Source organism: Canis lupus, chromosome 7, assembly GCF_048164855.1.
Source record: "Canis lupus baileyi chromosome 7, mCanLup2.hap1, whole genome shotgun sequence".
NCBI lineage: Eukaryota > Metazoa > Chordata > Mammalia > Carnivora > Canidae > Canis > Canis lupus.
In genome coordinates this window covers 32969271-32990172 of record NC_132844.1, presented here as the reverse complement: position 1 = coordinate 32990172, position 20902 = coordinate 32969271, and the positions used below count along the sequence as shown (strand labels likewise).

At 37.0% G+C, this 20902-nt stretch overlaps 2 pseudogenes; one reads left to right on the top strand and one right to left on the bottom strand.

The window, feature by feature from the left end:
• Nucleotides 1-10718: 10718 nt before the first annotated feature.
• Nucleotides 10719-11475, bottom strand: LOC140636742 (large ribosomal subunit protein eL29 pseudogene; annotated as a pseudogene).
• Nucleotides 11476-18900: 7425 nt separating this feature from the next.
• LOC140636390 (mannose-1-phosphate guanylyltransferase regulatory subunit alpha-like) overlaps nt 18901-20902 on the top strand; it is an 85385-nt pseudogene continuing 83383 nt past the window's right edge.

The window sequence follows — 20902 nt, the reverse complement described above, 5'->3', positions numbered from 1 at the left end:
CTCTAGGTCATTAATTAGTTCCTCTGCTTCATCTATCCTGATATTTATTCCATCAAGTGTATTTTTTTATTTCATTTATTGTGTTCTTAATCTCTGATTGGTTCTTTTTTATCTCTGTGTTGAGAGTTTCATTGATTTCCTCCACTCTTTTCTCAAGTCTTTATGATCATTACTTTAAATTCCCTATCAGGTATATTACTTATATCCATTTCATGTAGGTCTCTTCCTGTGGTTTGGTTCTATTCTTTAATTTGGGACATATTTCTCTGTCTACTCATTTTTTTCTAACTCTCACTGTCTGCTTTTTATGTTAGGAAAGTCAGCTATTTCTCTTATTCTTAATGGTAATAGCCTTATGAGAAAGAGGTCTACTAGTGCCCTGCAGCACAGTGCCCTCTGTTCCCCAGGGCCTGGCACTTCAGGGTATATAAATATAATTTTAAATTCTATTTCATTGAATATACTTATACTGTGGCACTCTGTTTGTATTTATGGTCCTAACTCTATCTCTGTCATTGTGTGGGGTGTTATGCTTTAGCCCTTGACCCTGAGCTTGTTCATGTGACCTACTTTGGCCAGAAACTAGATTAGCAGACATGGTATCAGGCAGAGACTTAGAAAACCTTTGAGAATATCTCCTAGCTTTGCGCTAGCATTTCCATTTGTGTACCTGTGTTCTCACCACAACTGAGCTACTCCTTTACAGGATAAGACGTGTACAGAAGGGTTGCATCTCCCTTCATCCTATCTGAAACATTCCTAGTCCCAACAGTGCAATTAATCCACAGATACAGTACCTGAGTGAGTCCAGCCAAGATCAACACAATCTTCTAGCCAATCTATGGACTTATGTGTAATAGTAAGTGCATGTTGCTTTAAGCCACTGGTTTTGGTATGGTTTGTTAGTATTATGCCAATTGCTCATTGATTCCTATACACATCCACACACACACATTTGGTTACCTAACCAGAACTATACATTCATACTTCTTAGTTTCCATCTTAGCATTATATACTCTGAACATAGTTAAAAGTTTTTTGAAATACTGATTGATGAATGGATTATAGAATATGTTAACCAAAATTTTTAATGTATTCAAATGTTCTAGCAGTGATTTTTTTTTTTTTTTTTTGGATTCAGGACTCTTTCACTTTCAAATATTGTTGGGGACCTCAAAAAGCTATTGTTTGTGTATATTATAATTATTTATATCTATTGTATAAAAATTTAAAACTGAGAAATATTTAAAGTGCAAGAATAAAAGACATGATAGCCTCACAAGTCATGTGGCTTCTGGGAAACTCCACTTTATACTCTTCAGAAAATGAGAGTGGAAAAGTCAAATGAGTTAAAATTTGCAAAGGACTTAAAAACTTAAAAACAAAACAAAACAAAACAAAAAAAACTTAAAAACACTACTTGACAAATAGTAAGTGATATATGATGTCAAATAAAAATATGACATAGCTAGTCTGTGTTTGTTTCACTACTGTATAGTCTTTACAATCATCAAGCATGAGATGATTTACAATAATATGTCAGCTGAGGAAGATATTTAAGTTTCAAATAAGGACTATTACAGTATCTACATTTCTGCACAATGAAGGATTCTTTCCAATGCCAATTTAATTAGGATGTTACTTTCCTCATCAAAAAGCAAATCAGTTAAAAATCCCTGCACTTCAGAGACAAAACACAAAGGTGGTTGAGTGAAAAATACAGACATTGCTCAAAGCCACAGCAAGACACGAATAAAGAAATAAGCTTTCAGTTATTATAATTGATTAGCAGCCTGTATTTTGCAGATTATGTAGAGGGATACAAATCCTGTTGGTTGCCATTCAATATCCATTATTTCATTCTCCCTTAATTATAAAACCCTAGTTTAATTCAGAGTGGCAATGTTCTGTTTTTTAATTGTCTGGGCTTGAGATATGCTCTAGTGTGGACTAGAGCCCCAAAAGCCATCTCAGACCACAAGAAAATCTGAAGCATGGAAACCAGACACTGAGAATGAAGAGCATGACATATAAACTTGTATTTATGATGGAAAATTAGAGTCACCAGATACTTGAATTGCTTTCCTCCAGACTTCTTTTACATGGAAGAGAAAGAATCTTCTATCTTTCTTAAGCCACTCTTTGGGATATTCTCTTAGTCATTTATGTACAGCTAACTTTATCTTAAACAGATACAACAGCTAAGTGATAATAAATTTTTTGAAACTGAACTCTAAAAAGTCATGGAAGTAAAGACTGGTAACATTAAAAGAAAAAGGTAAGACAAACATTTGATTGAAAGTTTTCAATAATTTCAACTCATATTAATTAGGAATTAATAGTGAAACTTCACTGTATATCATTTGGAGTAAAGTGTATGCAACTATTCTTTATAGTACCATGGATTATATGTATTTGTCATCTCACAGTTCGTTTTCACTTAGCCTAAATTAAAAGGTTTGGATTGAACAAAAAGGCAAAGGAAAGGCAAATATGCTGCTCTTTGCCTTGGCTATGACATTCATCTTCTCTTGCCCTCAGATATCAGCATCTCTGGTTCTCAGGCCTTTGGATTTGGACTGAAATTATGTCACCAGCTTTCTAAGTTCTCCAGCTTGCAAATGGCAGATTATGGGACTTCTCAATCTCCAAAATTGTGATCTAATTCCTATAATAAATCTTCTTACAGAGAAAGAAAGAGAAAGCAAGAGAGAGAGAAGTATAGGTATAGGTATCGTATTGATTCTGTTTCTTTGGAGAACCTTGACTAATGCAACAGCAATAAATTTTTATTTATTTATTTTTTAATTTTTATTTATTTATGATAGTCACACAGAGAGAGAGAGGCAGAGACACAGGCAGAGGGAGAAGCAGGCTCCATGCACTGGGAGCCTGACATGGGATTCGATCCCGGGTCTCCAGGATCGCGCCCTGGGCCAAAGGCAGGCGCCAAACCGCTGCGCCACCCAGGGATCCCCAGCAATAAATTTTTAAATTTACATTGCTCTTCCATTTTGTTATTTCTATTTTTTTTTAAGGTTGTATTTATTTATCCATGAGAGACACAGAGAGAGAGGCAGAGACATAGGCAGAGAGAGAAGTAGGCTCCCTGCAGGAAGCCTGATGCGGGACCTGATCCCAAGACCACAGGATCATGACCTGAGCCAAGGCAGATGCTCAACCACTGAGCTACCTGGGTGCCCCATTTCTATTTATTTTAAGATTATTTATTTTAGAGAGAGAGAGAGTGAATTCAAGTGAGGGGAGGGGCAGGGGGCAAAGGAGAGAGAATCCTCAAGCAAACACCCTGCTGAGTGGGGAGCCAATTGTGGGACTTGATCCCAGGACCCTGAGGTCATGACCTGAGCTGAAACCAAGAGTCAGATGCATAACCAAATGAGCCACCCAGCTCTGCCCCACTCCAAATTTTGTTATTTGTAAAGGCAGTTTGTCAAAGCTGTTGAATAAAGTTTTTTAAGTGGAAAAACAATGGTTGAAACAGAAAAATACACCCCAAAATATTATTTTTATTTATAGTTTCCTAGTGAATTATTTTCATAACATATGGAGGTGGAGAAGAATATTTGAGGGGAAAAAATGTGTCTAAAGCTGAGGAAAATACTTCAATCTATTGAGTAGGTATTAGCAGGAATAAAGATATGAAGTTGCTATATATTTCTTTCTTCAATCCATCTTAAATTTTCTCATATTTTAATTTCCTTATCTGAAAGATGCAAGCAGTATTACAAGCTAACTCTCTTGTTCCAGCTGAAGGATACTTGATGAAAGAACATAGAAAATGTTTGAGCTCTATTCACAGACATTTGCACCAAGAAGAAATCTTAACTTATTTTCTAAGAATAGCCTTTACAGAAAGGCTATTCTTAGAATAGGCATAAAGAAAAATATATTGAGAAGGGCTTAAGTAAATTAATTCCAAAAAGAAGTCCTCCAAATTATTTAATCATGAAATTTCAAAACCTCTAGGATTTAAGATAATCCACAATTATTCATCTGAAAAGTTGGTTCAAGAAGAGTTGTACTTTGAGGAGACATACGAGGGAAATGATTCCCAAATTATAACTGATGGTTTTACTAAGCAAAGAGCAAGGTTATAAACAAAGAAACAAAGAAATGCATAAAATGTTCTCAGAAAAACTACATGATTTCAAGTGTTTGGGGAGAAGAGTATATTATGTTAATATTTCTCATTACTGAGGAAATCCTTATTGTTTGCTTTTTACCCAATCTCTCTAAACTTCCATGTTTGTTTACATATTAATATATAAGAACAATAAAGAAATGGCTATAAAATTTGTCAAAAGATCAAGGGGGCTAGAGGTAATACCACAATGGTGGATAATATTGACATAACCATATAAAGTTGCAATTATTTATCTATTTTAAAGATGAGAAAACTAAGGCTTGCAGGCATTAGGTAATCTCACCTTCATCACAATTCAATTACTTTGAACCTAGGTTTCTAGGAACCCAGATATCACTCTCTTTATTATGCCACATACTGAGTCTTTTGGTCTTTTCCCTCATGGAACAACAGTTTCCCCTGGGAGAAAGAAAAACACTATTACACTATTTATAAACACAATGAGATAGATAGCATAATATAAGTACAAATGTAATAAGATATAGGCATAAACAGGAAGGGGTATAGAATAACAAACTACTGAATTATAGGGAGTGAATCTAGAAAGATTTAATACTGAAGAAAGCTTCTGAGTATAGTGTCTTGAAGTACAAATCATGAGAGGTTAGAAATGGGGGGATAACCCAGGTTAATATGACTATGAATGAACAGAGGTAAAAAATAATAAATGACATTTACATAACACTCTCCCTATGCAGATCATAAGTACTTTACATATACTAATTCATTTAGCTCTCACCATAACCCTGTAAGATGGATACCGTAATTATCCTCATCACAAAGAAAACACTGAGGTACAAAGAAGCTAAGCAATTTGCCTTATGTCACACAGCTGGAAATAAACAGAGTCAGAAGTTGAAATGTGGCTATATGGTTCTAAAGTCTGGACTCTTTACCCCTCCCAGTACCAAACACAAAATTTCCTTAAGATTGAAAAATAACCAGGAGCTGGTAGAGTGTAGAATGAATGAAAGAATGAAAAGACTAAAAAAGTGGATGAGGGCTAGAGGATAACAGCCTTGAATGTCATTCTAAGGAGCTTAGTTTTCATTCTGTAAGCAGTGCATGGAGTTCTCTGAAACAAAGGCATCATATTCAGAACAGTGTTTAAAATTTTTTTTCTCAAATGGTGAGAAAACAGACTGCAAGCTAAATAATAGCAGTAAACGTCTCAGAAAAATCATTGGAAAATTTCCTTGATAGTTCAAGGAAAAATTGAGGGCTTGAGCTGATCTCAGTTGGAAGGAAAAGATGTTATGAAACAAGACACATCATACTCAAGACATCTCTGAAATTGCTTTTCCCTTTGGGATCTGGAAAAGTACTCACTCAACAGAAGAAAATAATCTTGTTAGCATTTTCCACAGCATCCTATTTTTATTCAAACCAATTCGGGATCTATTGTTATTTCAGTGGAAGTTATCAGAAAGAAGTCAAACAAAATAATCTCCATTAATAAAATCAGAATTTGGGGCACCTGGGTAGCTCAGTTGGTTAAGCATAGACTTGCTTTTGGCTCAGGTCATGATCACATGGTCATGGGATTGAGCCCATGTTGGGCTCTGTACTTAGTAAGGAGTCTGTCTGCTTCAGGTTCTTATTCCCTCCCCCTTTGCTCCTTCTCCTGCTTGCTTATGCTCTCTCTCTCTTTAAAATAAATCAATAAAATCTCTAAATCTTTTAAAAAATCAATAAAATAAAGAGAAAGAAAGGGACCTAACTCTAACAGTATAGATCTTTTTTCATGAGGAAGAGCGTGAGTATAATAAGATGGCCTAACAATTGTTTTAAGGTTTGAATGAAGTAATATATGGAAAGTGTTTATTATAGGGCCTGGCACATACTAGGCACTTAAAAATAGTACCTGTCATATCATCACTATTATTATTAGACCTTCACCTACATCCTATTTCTTCAGCCCTATCTCTTCCCTAAAAAGTGCTGTATACTCACCAGTCACTGCAGAGAAGGGTGTCAGTCAAGAGACTTTAAAGTCACCATAACACTATAGCACTTCCTTTTGTTAAAGAGTTATTTATTTATTTGAGAGAGAGAGTGGCGGGGGCAGGTGGGTAGAGGGAGGGAGAAAATCCTGAAGCAGACTCCCCACTGAGCCTGGAGCCTGATGAGGAGCTCAATCCCATGACCCTGAAATCCTGACCTGAGCCAAAACCAAGAGTTGGAGGCTCAACCAATTGAGCCACCCAGGCACCCCAGCACTTCCTATTCCTTAAGTGCTTCAAGTGTTTGTGTTGTTTTTTCACCAGAAAATAAGGCAGTTGCTCAACCATATGGTCCAGAATATGGCAGGTACTCAATAAATGTACTCTCTCAAAAGGATAAGCAAAAACGTGTCCCTTCTTCCACTCACCTGCCAATTAAACAGTTAGGAAAAAGAAGGGGGAAAGACACAAAGGTAAATCTTGAAAAAACAATTTTATTCCAAAAAAGGAATAATTATGATAACATATACAGCTATACTGATCTATATAAGAAAATAATGCAAACTAAGGTAGTGTTTTTTGTGGAAGAAAGTCTATGAAACAATAGAAAATCTATGTATTGGTCTCTCCACCCCATTCCTGGCACAGAGATCCTAAAATTCTTCTAATTTCCTAAAAGATAAGAGCACTGGGGTTATCTTTTATTCTAATATTTGGTCTTTGGTTCTGGTTCCTAATACAGAGCTCCTACATCCCTAGGAATGTCCAGGGTGATAGGAGTGTCTTTTGTTCTAATGAGGCTATTCTGGGTAGCTTCAGGATGGGGCTAGTGACGAGAAAGACCAACCCATGATTAGTGATTAGATACTTGGACCTTGCAGCCCTACCTCCATCCTCTGACTGAGATCAAGTTGATAATAAATTATGTCTGTGTGATGCGGGCTTTGGGGGTGGTGAACACATTCAAATGCTGGGAGAGTGGTATACCCTAACTCCATAGAGACAGAAGCTCCAACACTCGAGACCCTCCCAGACTTTACCCTATGTAACTCTTAATCTGGCTATTCATCTTTATCTTTCATTGTATTCTTCATATTACCAGTAAATTGTTTCCTGAGTTCTGTGGGCCACCATAACAAATTATTGAACCTGATGAGAGGTTCATGGGAATCCTGCTTTACAGCCAGTAAGTCAGAAGCACAGGTGACAACCTGGAATTGTAATTGACACCTGAAGTGAGGGACAGTATTATGGGACTGAGACTTAACTTAGCGGGTCTGTGCTAACTCAGGTTAGTGTCAGAACTGAATTGAATTGTAGGACACCCATCTGGTATCAGAGAATAGTTTGGTGGGGAAAACTGATACATCTTGTCACAAAAGTGCTCTGTGTGAATTGAAGAGAAGAAACACAGGAGGGTTTTTTCTTTACAAAGTCCAAATGACTTGTTTGTTTGTTTAATGAGACATCATCTGAAAAGAAAAATGTGGCTATATATCTATTGGTCTAGGATTCATCACACACACACACACACACACACACACACACACACACACACGCGATACTCTAACCAAGTCCTTGAGAAAATCAGATGCAATGATTTACCTCCAAAGAGTTCTCTGCCTGAGCCCTTATTGTGTAGTTTGCAGAAAAGTATAGTAAGATGCAATCTGTATGGCTGTTTTAGAAGGGATTGAAAGAGCATCATTTCAATGAATATAGTTTGTTTTGCCCAATATTCTGTAGGTAATAACTAATAGGAATAACATATCATAGAAACTATGTTTTTTTTTCCAGAATGTTTTCACACTATGAAAAGCTTATAAAGAATTATATTCTGAGAATCTGGTCATATTTAATTATCGAGGAGAGTACCCTACCCAAATTCAATAGTACTGAAAAATGTCCAGCCTCAACTCTCAAGTTGATTAATTATTAAGGAAAAAATCTAAATTTGAAGAGAAAAAACCAGAGTGGTATAATTTTTCAAAAGGCCAGCATAATTGCTTCTTGCATTATGTATTGAATCCCTTACAGCCAGCTCCTATTTGGATTACATTTCTCCAATTATAATTTTCTCCATAACTGAACGAGGTGTTTATCTGAGTCTCCCTTTCTTGAATTTTGTTATGATTCATTAGTGACTACAAATCCTGCTTTAATATCTAATTAAGATAATTGTTTAAATTTTTAATATAACCTAACTCAAGAGTTGGAGTTTAATATTACAGGCAATAAATAATGTTTTAAGCAATAAGACAAGACAACAACAACAACAAAAAAAACAAGTTAACATTGTAATAAAATTGAGCTATTCAATTATACATCCAAAGATTTTAGGTAATTCTCCTCAGCTTTGCATGGCTACAGGTTTTGTTAAGCCCTGGAAGCAAACTCTTGCCAATTAGACCATAAAATTAAGACACTCCCTCCATAAATTCTAAAGATATAAACAAATATTATCTTGAAGGTTGAATTGTTTGTCATACAGCTTCTGTTTTCACAGTTTATCCCTCTTCTCTAAAATTTCAAAGTATTTTTAAAAAAATTTTTAAATATCTGATGGGCACTGAGAAGGGCACTTGATGGGATGAGCACTGGGTGTTATACTATATGTTGGCAAATCAAACTTAAATAAAAACAAATGTAATAAAGAAGTAAGTAAATAAATAAATAAATGACAAAATTGCATATTGACATAAACTAATGCAAAAGCTCTAATGACAAGCAAAATTTATAACCACCAAACTTGAAGACTAAAATAGCCAATAAATCAGTAAGCACTTACTAAGGTCTTACTCTGCCTACAATGCTAGGAGGAAAATTTTAATACACAATACCTAACACCTTAAATAAGTTGCAATCCAGTGATGGTGGTTGGTGATATACATCCTGAATTTAATATTAACATTTACTCTAATATGTAAAATATCTCAAGTCATATGGTTAAGGAAATTAGCAGAGAGAGTAAGCAGTAAGACTTCAGGAGGAATATTGGAAACTTGTGAGACTTAGATGGCATTTTGAGAACAGATTCTGTTCTTTTCATCTCTGTAACAGAGTGCTTGACATAAGATATTTGTTTCATAAATGTTTGTGGAATTACATCCAGTTACTATCCATAGGCAAAGACATTTCGCTTAAGTAAAATGCACAAAGGCTGGAGGAATGGGGGAAAGAATAATTATGAGCAAAGAATCCTAATTGAGTGAGTCAGTTGGCACTTTGAGGAGTGAGAGGTAAGGTTGAAAACATCAGCTTCTTATCATTTCTCCTTCTCTGATGTTTTTGCTTGTCCACATCTAAGTTTTCTGATATTTCTTTCCTGAATATTTAGTCTAGCTTAGTCCCTTAGCAAGTTCTGACTAAGGCAAAAAGTGCATCAACAATCTCAGTCCTTTTATCTGATGAGTCTTAAAATTAAGTCATTCTCAAACCCAAACCCCAAATCCACCAGACTCCTATACTACTGCTGCTTTATCTCTACCAGTGAGATTCTGGACCTCACCTTCAGATAAAACCTAGCACCTGTTTCTTTACCCCTTTGGGAATATCTCTTGCCTCTTCTTATTTTTGATAATCTACCTTATCTACCATTTCTTGTGTATATTAGAACCTGATATTATTCTTAAACTGCTGGCATAAACCACTTCTCATCCCTCTCACCCTGTGGTCTCTGGTACCAACTACTGGATTCCCTACACAAGGATCCTACCAGGTTGAACCTTCCACTCCAGCCTCAGCATTACAACTGAGATGACTGGGCATTTTCTGAGGTTGACTGGTGTCCCATCTTCAGAGCAATCCCTAGTGCAGGCTCTATATCCCATATCTCTCCTGTCCTGCTATGTGAATCTTGAATTAATTTTCAACTCTGTCCAATACCTGCCTTCTGTGATGTGCTACTACAAACAAACATTTATGTTTTGTCCCTAGGTGGTGAGGCTTGACAGGAAAGCTAAGTTGGAACTGGGTTTCAGAAAGTATTGAATGCCACATAAAATAATTTGGATATGTCCAATAATCAAAGGAGAGTCTCTGCATAATTTTGAGGAGAGATATGGGACGGAGAATTAGGAATTTAGCATGATTAATATGGAAACTGATTATAGTAAAAAGAAAAAAATCTGAGATTGATATACACAGCTTAGTTGATAAGATGGGTCCACTTTGCTTCCTGTTACATATGCCATTGCAATGATGGCCATCTTCTTCTGGTACTTGATTAAAAGTTTTTAAATGATTAAAATTAGCTGTGAAAAGTTGCTAAATTATTATAAAGAAATTTCAAGTAAAATAGTATTATTTTGGTTGACATTAAAAATAGCTACATATGGAAAGGTTAATCACTAGTAAAGAATTGATTGTTTTGGAAGAATTTGAGAATAAAGCTTTTCTGGAATATTTTCTAAAATAAAATAGAATGTTTTTAGAAGGATAGATCAATTGGGTATCTTCACCAGGAAGTTCACCATGTTAATATAATTCTGCAGCAAAGCTTGAGAATAGATGAACTATATTCTACCTCAGGCTGTTATATAGTACACTGTATACTCAAAAATTTGTTAAAAGGCAGATATCATTGTTATATGGTTTTTATTACAATAATAAAAAAATCAATTTGTTTCATGCTTTGAGATGAACTATGTTTGTGTTTTCCTCTGTGAATAGGAAAAAGAACCTGTGTCGGTGAATGTTTTTTTTCCAATCATATTATGTAACATTGTTTTCTTCTAAAATGGCTTTACTTTGATTTTCTTTTTCTTTTTTTTGACAGATCCTGCCGCAGGTTTATTTGTACAAATAGCACAGGAGGACACCAGGCCCATGCAGACAGAAGCCCAGGGGTGGTACCAGTCCTTCCGTCCTCACACTGGCAGGCAGAAGCCTCTACACTGGAGCCTTTGTGGGGGCCTGGGCACCTTTGGGAGCCTGCGCTGCTGCAGGAGTAGAAGCAGGAGCTGGAGCCGCGGTCGCAGCTATAGCCTGGGCCTTGGTTTGAGCCTTGGCCTTGGCCTTTGGCCGGCAGTGCCTGAGACCTTTGGCAATGCAGGCACGAGCACGTTTCCCTAGCTTGGGGTGAGCGATGTAGGCAAGTCGATTGAGCTTGCGGCTGCCGCCCTTTGGGATCTTGGGCTTGACAAGTGCCTTAATAACCTCAGCATGCGCAGTCATGGCCTTGGCATTGTTGGCCTGCATCTTCTTCAGGCCCTTCTTGTTGTGCTTCTTGGCAAAGCACATGTTCCTCAGGAACTTGGGGTCTACCCTCTTAAGAGATTTGTATCTTTGTGACTGGGGTTTCTTGATGCCATTTCTGTGCCATTTTCATGACTGGTTGTGCGTGGTGTGGTTCTTGGACTTGGCCATATCTGCACCAAAGCCCGCAGCTCTTGATTTTCAAAATAACAAATATTTTCAATATATACATAGTATTTCTTAATGTTATGACAAAAAATCTAAAATAAATGATCAGTTTTCTGTTTAAATAATCCAATCACAAATAACACATATTTTAAATGGATATCAGAGTTTACTTGCTTTGTTAAAAAACATATTTTTAAATATAATCATAGAATTTTCCAACGCTTAAAAAAGCAATGGAGCAAGAGGCAGAAAAAACTAATATGTCTGATTCTTAAACAGCTGACTTTGCTAACTGATTTATTATTTCAATTCTCCAATTAAAACTGATTCTTGAAGCTATGTTTCAAATTATCAATAGAAGTGAAAAATGGCTTCATATTTGCCTACATTTATTTAGTCTAGGATTTGAGTACATAATTCCCTTTTTTAGTCTCATTTAAGCAAGTTACAAATAGATTCCACATAATTATAAACCTGAGAATATGCAGTATAATTTATGTTGAGGTATAGTTCAGGTAAATAGAATAAGGGATTTTTATCAAAAGTCTATGTCCTTATTATTTGGGAGTGTTAAATAAGTTTAAAGGCAGGACTATTTTTCTGAGCCTCTTCTCTTAAATGAGAGACCAGGGGACCACCTTCCCAGTATGGTCCTCCAGAACTGATAGGTAAAGAAATGCACCTCTCTCACAGGTTGGGGATTACTAAAACCTGAGAGATGTGAAAGCCATAAATGAGGACAGTAGGTCTAGAAAGGTAAGAAATAAGACGACTTGCTTTAGAAACCAGAAAGGCAATTATAATCATCATTTGCATTCACCTGGTTCATTCACTGTTCACTGGTACTTAAAGTGCCAAGATCAATGTTTTATTCATCTTAGTAAGTCAAGCTTTTAATAGAGAGCCTCAAATATAGTAGATGCTTAACACGTTTAATTACTTAAATAAAATGTATTTATGAAGACCAAAGAAATGGATTGTGTGAATTTACAATTAAGCACTTATAGATAAGTATATATTAGATATAGATACATACATGTATATACACATGCATTTATATAATTTAAAATTCAGAGTGAAGCTTGTGTTAATCACCAGTCCCTCCTCAACAGGGAGTGAAGACCTGAAGTTTTTGAGGTATATACAAACCTAAAGCTGATCTGGATCTTTCTCTTTTTTATTGTCTTCTGATCTCTTTTTTTACATTCATCCCATTTCAGTCTATACTGCCCCAGTATATCCCCAGCATTAATGCTGATGCTTCTATGGCCAACCTGCTCTCTATTTCTCTTCCTTTTTACTACTGCAAAAACCTATGCAATAATAATTTTAAAAATCCAGCAGTGCAAATTTTCAATAAAATCACAACAGCCAGGCAGCCTGGGTGGCTCAGTAGTTTAGCGCTGCCTTCAGCCCACGGCCTGATCCTGGAGTGCCGGGATCCAGTCCCACGTCAGGCTCCCTGCATGGAACCTGCTTCTCTCTCTGCCTGTGTCTCTGCCTCTCTCTCTCTCTCTCATGAATAAATAAATAAAATATTTTAAAAAATCACAACAGCCTGTCTTTCTGCCTTTTCAAGTGACTTCACAATAACTCTGCCTTATTCTTCATGTTCTAGTAATAACAAGTTGTAATTACCTTCATATCCCATGCTAATTTTAATCTTCATACTCTCATACAGTACTTGCTTGTTAAACCACATTTTCAATCATTACTCAGCTAACCCACTCCTAATTACCCTTCCCCTATAGCCCTCAAAATCTTTCTTAATGAGCACTGTTATTTTAAACTTGGACATGGTTATCAGGTGTTAACTCTTTTTCATGCATAATTCTGATATTGTCTTGATATATACAGATTAATATAATGGCAGATAGATATAGATACAAAAGTTGTTATATATTGATATATATTAGACTTCATATTCTTCTAAAATTTATTTTCAGAATTTTAATCTTTTCATTTGTATATTGATAGCTATATATCCATAGAATACTTTAATGTTGTATAACTTAGATTTTAGAGTTGAAAATTATTCCATAAGTTGTCTTCTTGAAGGCTGAAATTTTCAAGTGTTAGCAGATGATATCCATGAGAGATGAGGTCTGATCTTTGAGTTTATCATTCCCTATCTTGACAAATAGCAGATTATATCATTTTTTATCTCACTGAAATCTCTATTGATAAGTTTTTTACCTTTGGCTTTGAATGGAATGCCTAGGATACAGTTGGTACTAAGTAATCACAGATTAATTAACTAAACAGAAATGACTTTTTTTTTAGTGCCTTCATGTGTTATCCTTCTGTCAAATGAGAACATAGTTTATATAAGCTCAGATTTGGGAGTAAGATAGATCAGAATTCCATTCTAGGCTCCACAAACAGCCATGTGTTCTTGGAATAACTACTTTGATTTATTCTCCTGTCAAATAAGGATATAATATGTTGAAATTATTAAATATTGTGTTCGATACGTATGAAAAACATTTAACATAATGCCCAATAAATTTGTGCATGGGTTAATCCCCCCAAAAGCTCTATGTGCTCAATGAGGGTGGAGTATAGAGGCAAGAAAACTGAGGGTCAAAGAAGTTGACCTAGTTGCAGAGAAAATAAGCAGCAGAGCTGGGATCCAAATCCAGTTAAATGGTGCTTGCAATCTAAAGGAAGTTTCCATTATTACTGTAAGAAACATTATTGGAATTTCCACTTCAGTGTTCTCTTAAAGGATACATGCTGCTGAATTCCAGTTCATTTGTCAGATCTCGTCTCCCCCAAAATCGCTTTAAATCAGAGTTCACATCATTTTTTAGCATTTCACACTCTGCCCAATATGTTTATAATTGGATGGTCTGATAAATGATCCTGCATGAGCCAGCATATGAACATCTCTGACCTTCCTCTGTCATTTCCTATGAAGAATTCCTCTGAAGTGCCTTGTATGTGCCCTCTTTCATAGCAGATATGCATTGATCCAAGCATCCTCAATGTCTAAGCTACCATTTGACTATAAATAAACACTTTTAAAACTTCTTTCATCATTTTATCCAGGTCACTGTTAAGTATCACATTTTAATATAATTATTTCTTTTTAATATCTGCCTTTTTAGCTTGGTAGTGAGCTTCTCAAGGATGAGAACAATTTCTTTATCTTTCTACATGGAGCATCTATTGTGGTGCTTGCCATATAGTTGATGCTCACTAAATATCTAAACTCCACTATAACAATCTCTAATAGTTATGGTTTTATTATTCTTTATTAAGAACCCTAAAGAGCAATACTTGCCATATTTTAATGATCCTGTCCACTTTATGTCTTACTGAGAAATTTTATTGTCCTACCTCAGAAGGGAAACATAAAGAATTCCCAAACAGTTGTTGCAGAAATTGCTTGGATTTCATGCCACATTTCCTTTACTAGGTAAAGGAATAAGCACAGATTCCCTGTATTTTAGTGAAGTCTCAATCATAATAAAACACACTGCTGGGATCCCTGGGTGGCTCAGCGGTTTAGCACCTGCCTTCGGCCCAGGACGTGATCCTGGAGTCCCGAGATCGAGTCCCACATCGAGCTCCCTGCATGGAGCCTGCTTCTCCCTGTGCCTATGTCTCTGTTTCTCTCTCTCTCTCTTTCTCTCTCTCTCTCTCTCTGTATCTCTCATGAATAAATAAGTAAAATCTTTTTTAAAAAAAACCGCACTGCTTTCTTAAGAATGCCTCTTTTGGAATTTTTAGTCTTCAGGGGCAAGATAGGGTAGGTTGGAGACAAATAGTGTACACGTACTCAACAAGAGAGAGACATAAACTTCCAGTTATCAATAAATAAATTCTGAGGATGTAATGTATGACATGGTGACTATAGTTAACAATACCGTATTATATATTTGAAAATTGCTAAGAGAGTAAATTTTAAAAGTTCTCATCACAAAACATTTGTAACTATGTGACGTGATGGATATTAACTAAACTTATTGTGGTAATTATTTTGCAGTGGATACATATACCAAATCATTATGCCATATACCTTAAACTAGTACAGTGCTGCATGCCAGTTTTATCTCAGTAAAACTAGAAAGAAAGAAAAAGAAGAGACAAGGGCTTTTTATAGCAGTGTTTGGAAGCTATTATGAAGAGCTGTGGATATAATATATCACAACTTTTTAAAAATCTTTTCTGTTGTTCCTGGAATAATTTATACCCCTTTATCATACCACAGTCTTTATCTTCTATTACCTCCTCTGACAACCCAAGAAATAATTTCCTTAATCGTGTAATGGTATGCTACTGAACATTTATAAAAGGAAAAAAAAAATGAGTGGAAACATTTTATTTTAAAAAATGGTACAGACCACATGTAATTAATTAAAGTGTCCTTCATCTTATTTTGCTAGGACTTGCTATACTCAACAAATACTGGCCCTCTGAGTCCTGCAAAGAAAAATATACTAAATTAGTTATAAAATTTAAAGGCTAAGCACAGGGCAGCCCGGGTGGCTCAGCGATTTAGCGCCACCTTCAGCCCAGGGCATGAATCCTGGAGACCCAGGGTGGAGTCCCATGTTAGGCTCCCTGCATGGAGCCTCCTTCTCCCTCCGCCTGTGTCTCTGCCTCTCTCTGTGTGTGTCTCTCATGAATAAATAAATAAAATCTTAAAAAAAAAGAAAGTGCATACTAATTTATAAAAAAAAATAAAGGCTAAGCACATATAAAATTGAATATCCTAATTAAATAAAATTTAGGACAAAATTAATGGCACCTTTTTTTCTGGTAGATTGAGAGTTAATAACAAGATAGAAATTGCCTATATGAACATAATAATAATTCACTGTTGTAGAACTCAATACACATAAATGTCTCCCCCAGTAGCTTCAAACTGTATAAAGTTTTTTTTTTAGTCTATCCCTTCCATTCCCCACTATATACATTTTAATCCTTTAGTAGAAATTTGGTTTAATTAAATATTTTGTTAATACATATTAGTGGAAAAAAATGGATATAAGATCAGGGGGTTTTGTTTGTTTTAGACTATCTCTTGAGTGTGGGTGCTTTAATCATGTGGCAGAACCAGGTTCTGTGCCTTTTCACATATTTGTCTGGCCCCGTCCTCCCCCAGCTTAACCACTAAGCCACCCAGGCATCCCTTCTCCCCCAGCTTAATGGAAAAACCCATCTACTGTTCTTTTTCCTTCATTCTTTCAGCCTCTCCCCATCTTTACTCCTGGAAGACAGAAAGTCTTCATGTATAAGAATATATCAAAATTATCCTTTGAGAGATTGATATTAATAAAAGGATAGTCAGTTTACTTTATTGATGTTCCACTTAAATATTCAGGATACCTGGACATCTTCTTAGAGATAAATGAGCTTTGGCTACAGGGAAACTGAACTTACTTAGGTGGGAAGAAGCAAAAAAAATGAAAAAGGTGACAGATAAGAGAGCTTCCAGTGCCCTGAAAAAGCGAAACTAGCTCAGAGAAGTGACCTTGGGAAGACACATGAATTTTTTTTTGCACTATCCTGGACTCTCTGTGTATTTCTAAGTAGCTCCACATAAGATTAGGTCCATTCTGAAAATGGGCTGAGTTGATAAGTTTTTCCAGCTATTGCCAATATATATAATCAGCACAACTTCACTCGTAAGTCTATGGGCCAGGGTGTTACTTGCCCACAACAGATAATGAAAAGGGAAAAGTCAAGACTTCAACATAGGGTCTGTCTGAATTCCAAGTTTGCATATTTCCTCTCTGTATCTTGCTGAAAGTTTTATTTAGAAGGTAAAAAAAAAAAAAAAAAAAAAAAAAAAAAGTCAGAAGCAGAGAAAATAAGGGACAAAAGTAGCGCTCAGAGCTAATTTGAGCTTTTCCCTAATGAGCAGATCAAGGTAGCATTCAAAGTTAGAGCCTGTTTGAGGGAGAAGGAAGAGCAGAGAGGCAAAGATCAGAATGAAAACCTAGTACTCTAAGACAGGGGAGATAACACAAAGTTGAAAAGACCTTAAAGTCAAACTTCTCTTTTGAATTTTCCTAAATTACAGCTGTCCCTTAGTCCCTCCCCTCCCAAATCCAATAGAATCTATCCCAAGTAACTACCCTAATTCAGCCTAGCCTACCCTCTAATCTCCCTCCCTGGATTCTGCCTAAAGTAAGGTTTCAGCCCAAATAGTTGTAATTCCTCCCAACAGCAGTGGTGATTTTATACACTGTGACTGAGGGAAGCCTTTCAGCATAATAAAGAGCTCAGCTCATAAACTGGTTTATGCTTTTAAAAAACAAACACACAAACTGGCTTATGATGATACAAATAACCCCTTATGCAAGCATTGCTCCCAAAAGCACAGATTATTTTAGACTTTGAGGTTGTTACAGAAAGCAAGTTTGATTTACCCTATTTCAATTATATTTGCTTAATGCCTTCCAATTTAAGAGATTTACAGAATCTAGGAAATCAATAAGCAATAAAAAATATCTACTGATCATGGTGAACATGACAAAGCAAACAAAGAGATGTCTACATTATCCAAAAAGAAGCTACTCCTCAAAAGAGGGTGTTTTTTTTTGGGGGGGGGTGCCCTTCTAGAAAAAAGTTTAAATTCAGAAAAGTAGAAATTCAGTATTAAATAACAGACGTTCAGGGATCCCTGGGTGGCGCAGCGGTTTAGCGCCTGCCTTTGGCCCAGGGCGCGATCCTGGAGACCCAAGATCGAATCCCACGTCGGGCCCCTGGTGCATGGAGCCTGCTTCTCCCTCTGCCTATGTCTCTGCCTCTCTCTCTCTCTGTTACTATCATAAATAAATAAATTAATTAATTAAATAACAGACGTCCAGATATCCCATTGCAGAGATCCTTCTCTCATCTTTAATTGGAACTTTCAAAGTCTGGATCATCTTCTTAGTATCAGTAATTTATTTAAAAATATATATTAAATATCTGCAGTGTGACATCAACATATTGAGAGACTTGGCAAATAAAAAATCTATCTATCTATCTATCTATCTATCTATCTATATGCATAAAAATTGTATTCTTCAAAGACTAAGATAAGTAAAAATAAAACATGATATTTGATCATCTAAAGAAAAGAATTCTATCTTCTCTATCACAGTTTCTCATAATTTCTGAAAACTACTTAAGTATATCTTCCACTGCATCTAATGTTTGTCCTTGATTAAATATAAAACTAAGAATAATGGCTTTTATAATAAGAATCATAACCTTTAAATAATTAAACAAGTTAAAAACCAGCAGAGTTTTTGTTAGATAATATCCTCATAATCCAAACAGATATTTCTCCTTTTGCACCACATGCCAATGGTTCTTAGAAAATAAAGCATTACCTTCTAGCCTCTGCAAGGCAATATTAAGTTTTCTCAATAAAATCTAGCCTTGGGTTTCATTAGTTTCTTGTTGGTAGCTGAAATTGTACAAGGGATGAGATCCCAGGAAAGTAGTGCAGAACAAGAAAAGACAAGAGCGAGGCAAACTGGATTCAATCGATATTTGAGGAAGTGGCACAATTTAACTGATATAATAGTTCAGGTGACATAAGCAAAATTATTTCTCCTGTATTCATTTCTTTGGGATGAGTAGCCCCCTAAACTTTAAAAGTCTCAAAGTCTCCTCCACTATTAAAAAAAAAAAAAAAAAAAAGTGGAGTAGCTGGTGGCAGAGCTGGAATAAAGGAGCTAGCGGTTTAGGAAGCAATTGCCATCACACTCAAAGCTGTGATCCTGATTGGAGGTCTCAAAAGAGGACTCTCTTCAGACCTTTGTCTTTTGAGATCCCCAAACCCCTGTTTCCAGTGGTGGGGGTCCCAATGACACAGTACCACATTGAGGCCTCTGCCCAGGTCTCTGTGATGCAAGAGATTCTGCTCATTGTCTTCTACCACCCTGATGAACCTCTCACCCAATTTCTAGCGGCTGTCCATTAGGAGTTTAACCTTCCAGTAAGATACCTGCAGGAATTTGCACCCCTCAGCACAAGAGGTAGTCTCTACCATTCCTAGGACCAGATCCTGGCTGGGGTCCTGAGGCCTTCTTGGTGCTCAATGCTGATGTCTGCTCTGACTTCCCCTTGAGTGATGTGTTGGATGCCTACAAGACACCAGCCTCACTCTTTCTTGCTCCCTGGCACCACAGCTAATGGGACATAATCCCTCAACTATAGCTGCATCGTAGAGAATCCACAGACACACAAGGTCCTACACTATGTGGAGAAATCCAGCATTGTTAGTGACATCATCAACTGTGGTATGTATCTCTTCTCTCTGGGAGCCCTGAAGCCCCTTGGGGATTTCTTCCAATGTAACCAGCAGGATGGGCAACTGGGGGACTCTTCAGGTCTGTGGCCAGGAGCGGGCACCATCTACCTGGAACAGGATGTGTTCTAGTCCCTGGTCCAGCAGGGCCAGATCTAGCCATGCCTCACTGATGGTATCTGGAGTCAGATCAAGTCCACAGGCTCAGCCCTCTATGCCTCCTGCCTCTACCTGGGCCAGCACCCGCTCACTTACCCAGAACAACCGGCCAAGCACACCCCAGGGGGTCCATAAATCTGAGGAAATGTTTACATCCACCCAATAGCTAAGGTGGCTCCCTCAGCTGTGCTGGGCCCTAATGTCTCCACTGGGGAGGAGATGACCATAAGCAAGGGTGTGTAGCTCCAAGAGAGTGCTATTCTCCACAAAGCCATGCTACAGGAGCACACATGTGTTCCACATACCACTATGGGCTAGGGGAGCACTGTAGAGTGTTAGGCCCATGTGGAGGTACCCCGATGACCCCAATCCCAACAACCTGCAAGTGCACATGAACAGGGAGAGCCTCTTCAAGGGTGGGAAGCTGCTGTCTGCCATCACCATCCTAGGCTGTTGTGTCCGGATCCCTATTGAGGTGCTTAGCCTGAACTGGATTGTTCTGTCACACAAGGAGCTAAGCAGCAGCTTCACCAACCAGATTATCCTCTGAGGGGGACTACCAGAAGGCACCTCTCCAAGTCCTTCTCACTCCTCTTGAGACTACTGCCTGCATGGCTCACCTGGGTCCAAAAGGAACAGAGGAAGCCAGGCAGGATCTTCACATGCCAGGAGCAATGTGAGTGGCCAGGACACTCCTGGCCTCCCTCTCCACTCCCCAGGGAACCTTGTTGGGGCGGGGGGGGATGTTGTCATTTTGACCTCCTATAGTAGGATTTAAAATAAAGCAATGAGAAATATTTATATAAGAATTTTCTACAGTGCAGCTCAGCACTTTGGATTAAAGCAAAAACACAGCCATTCCCTATTCTTTTTTTTTTTTCTCTTTAAATACAAAACTTATGGTTCTGCCATATGCTTTCCCCTTTTCCAAGAATGGATGTTTTCTGCTTTTCATCCATTCCTAATCAATCTTCAAACAGACTAAATCCAATGATTATAACACAAGAGTGGGAG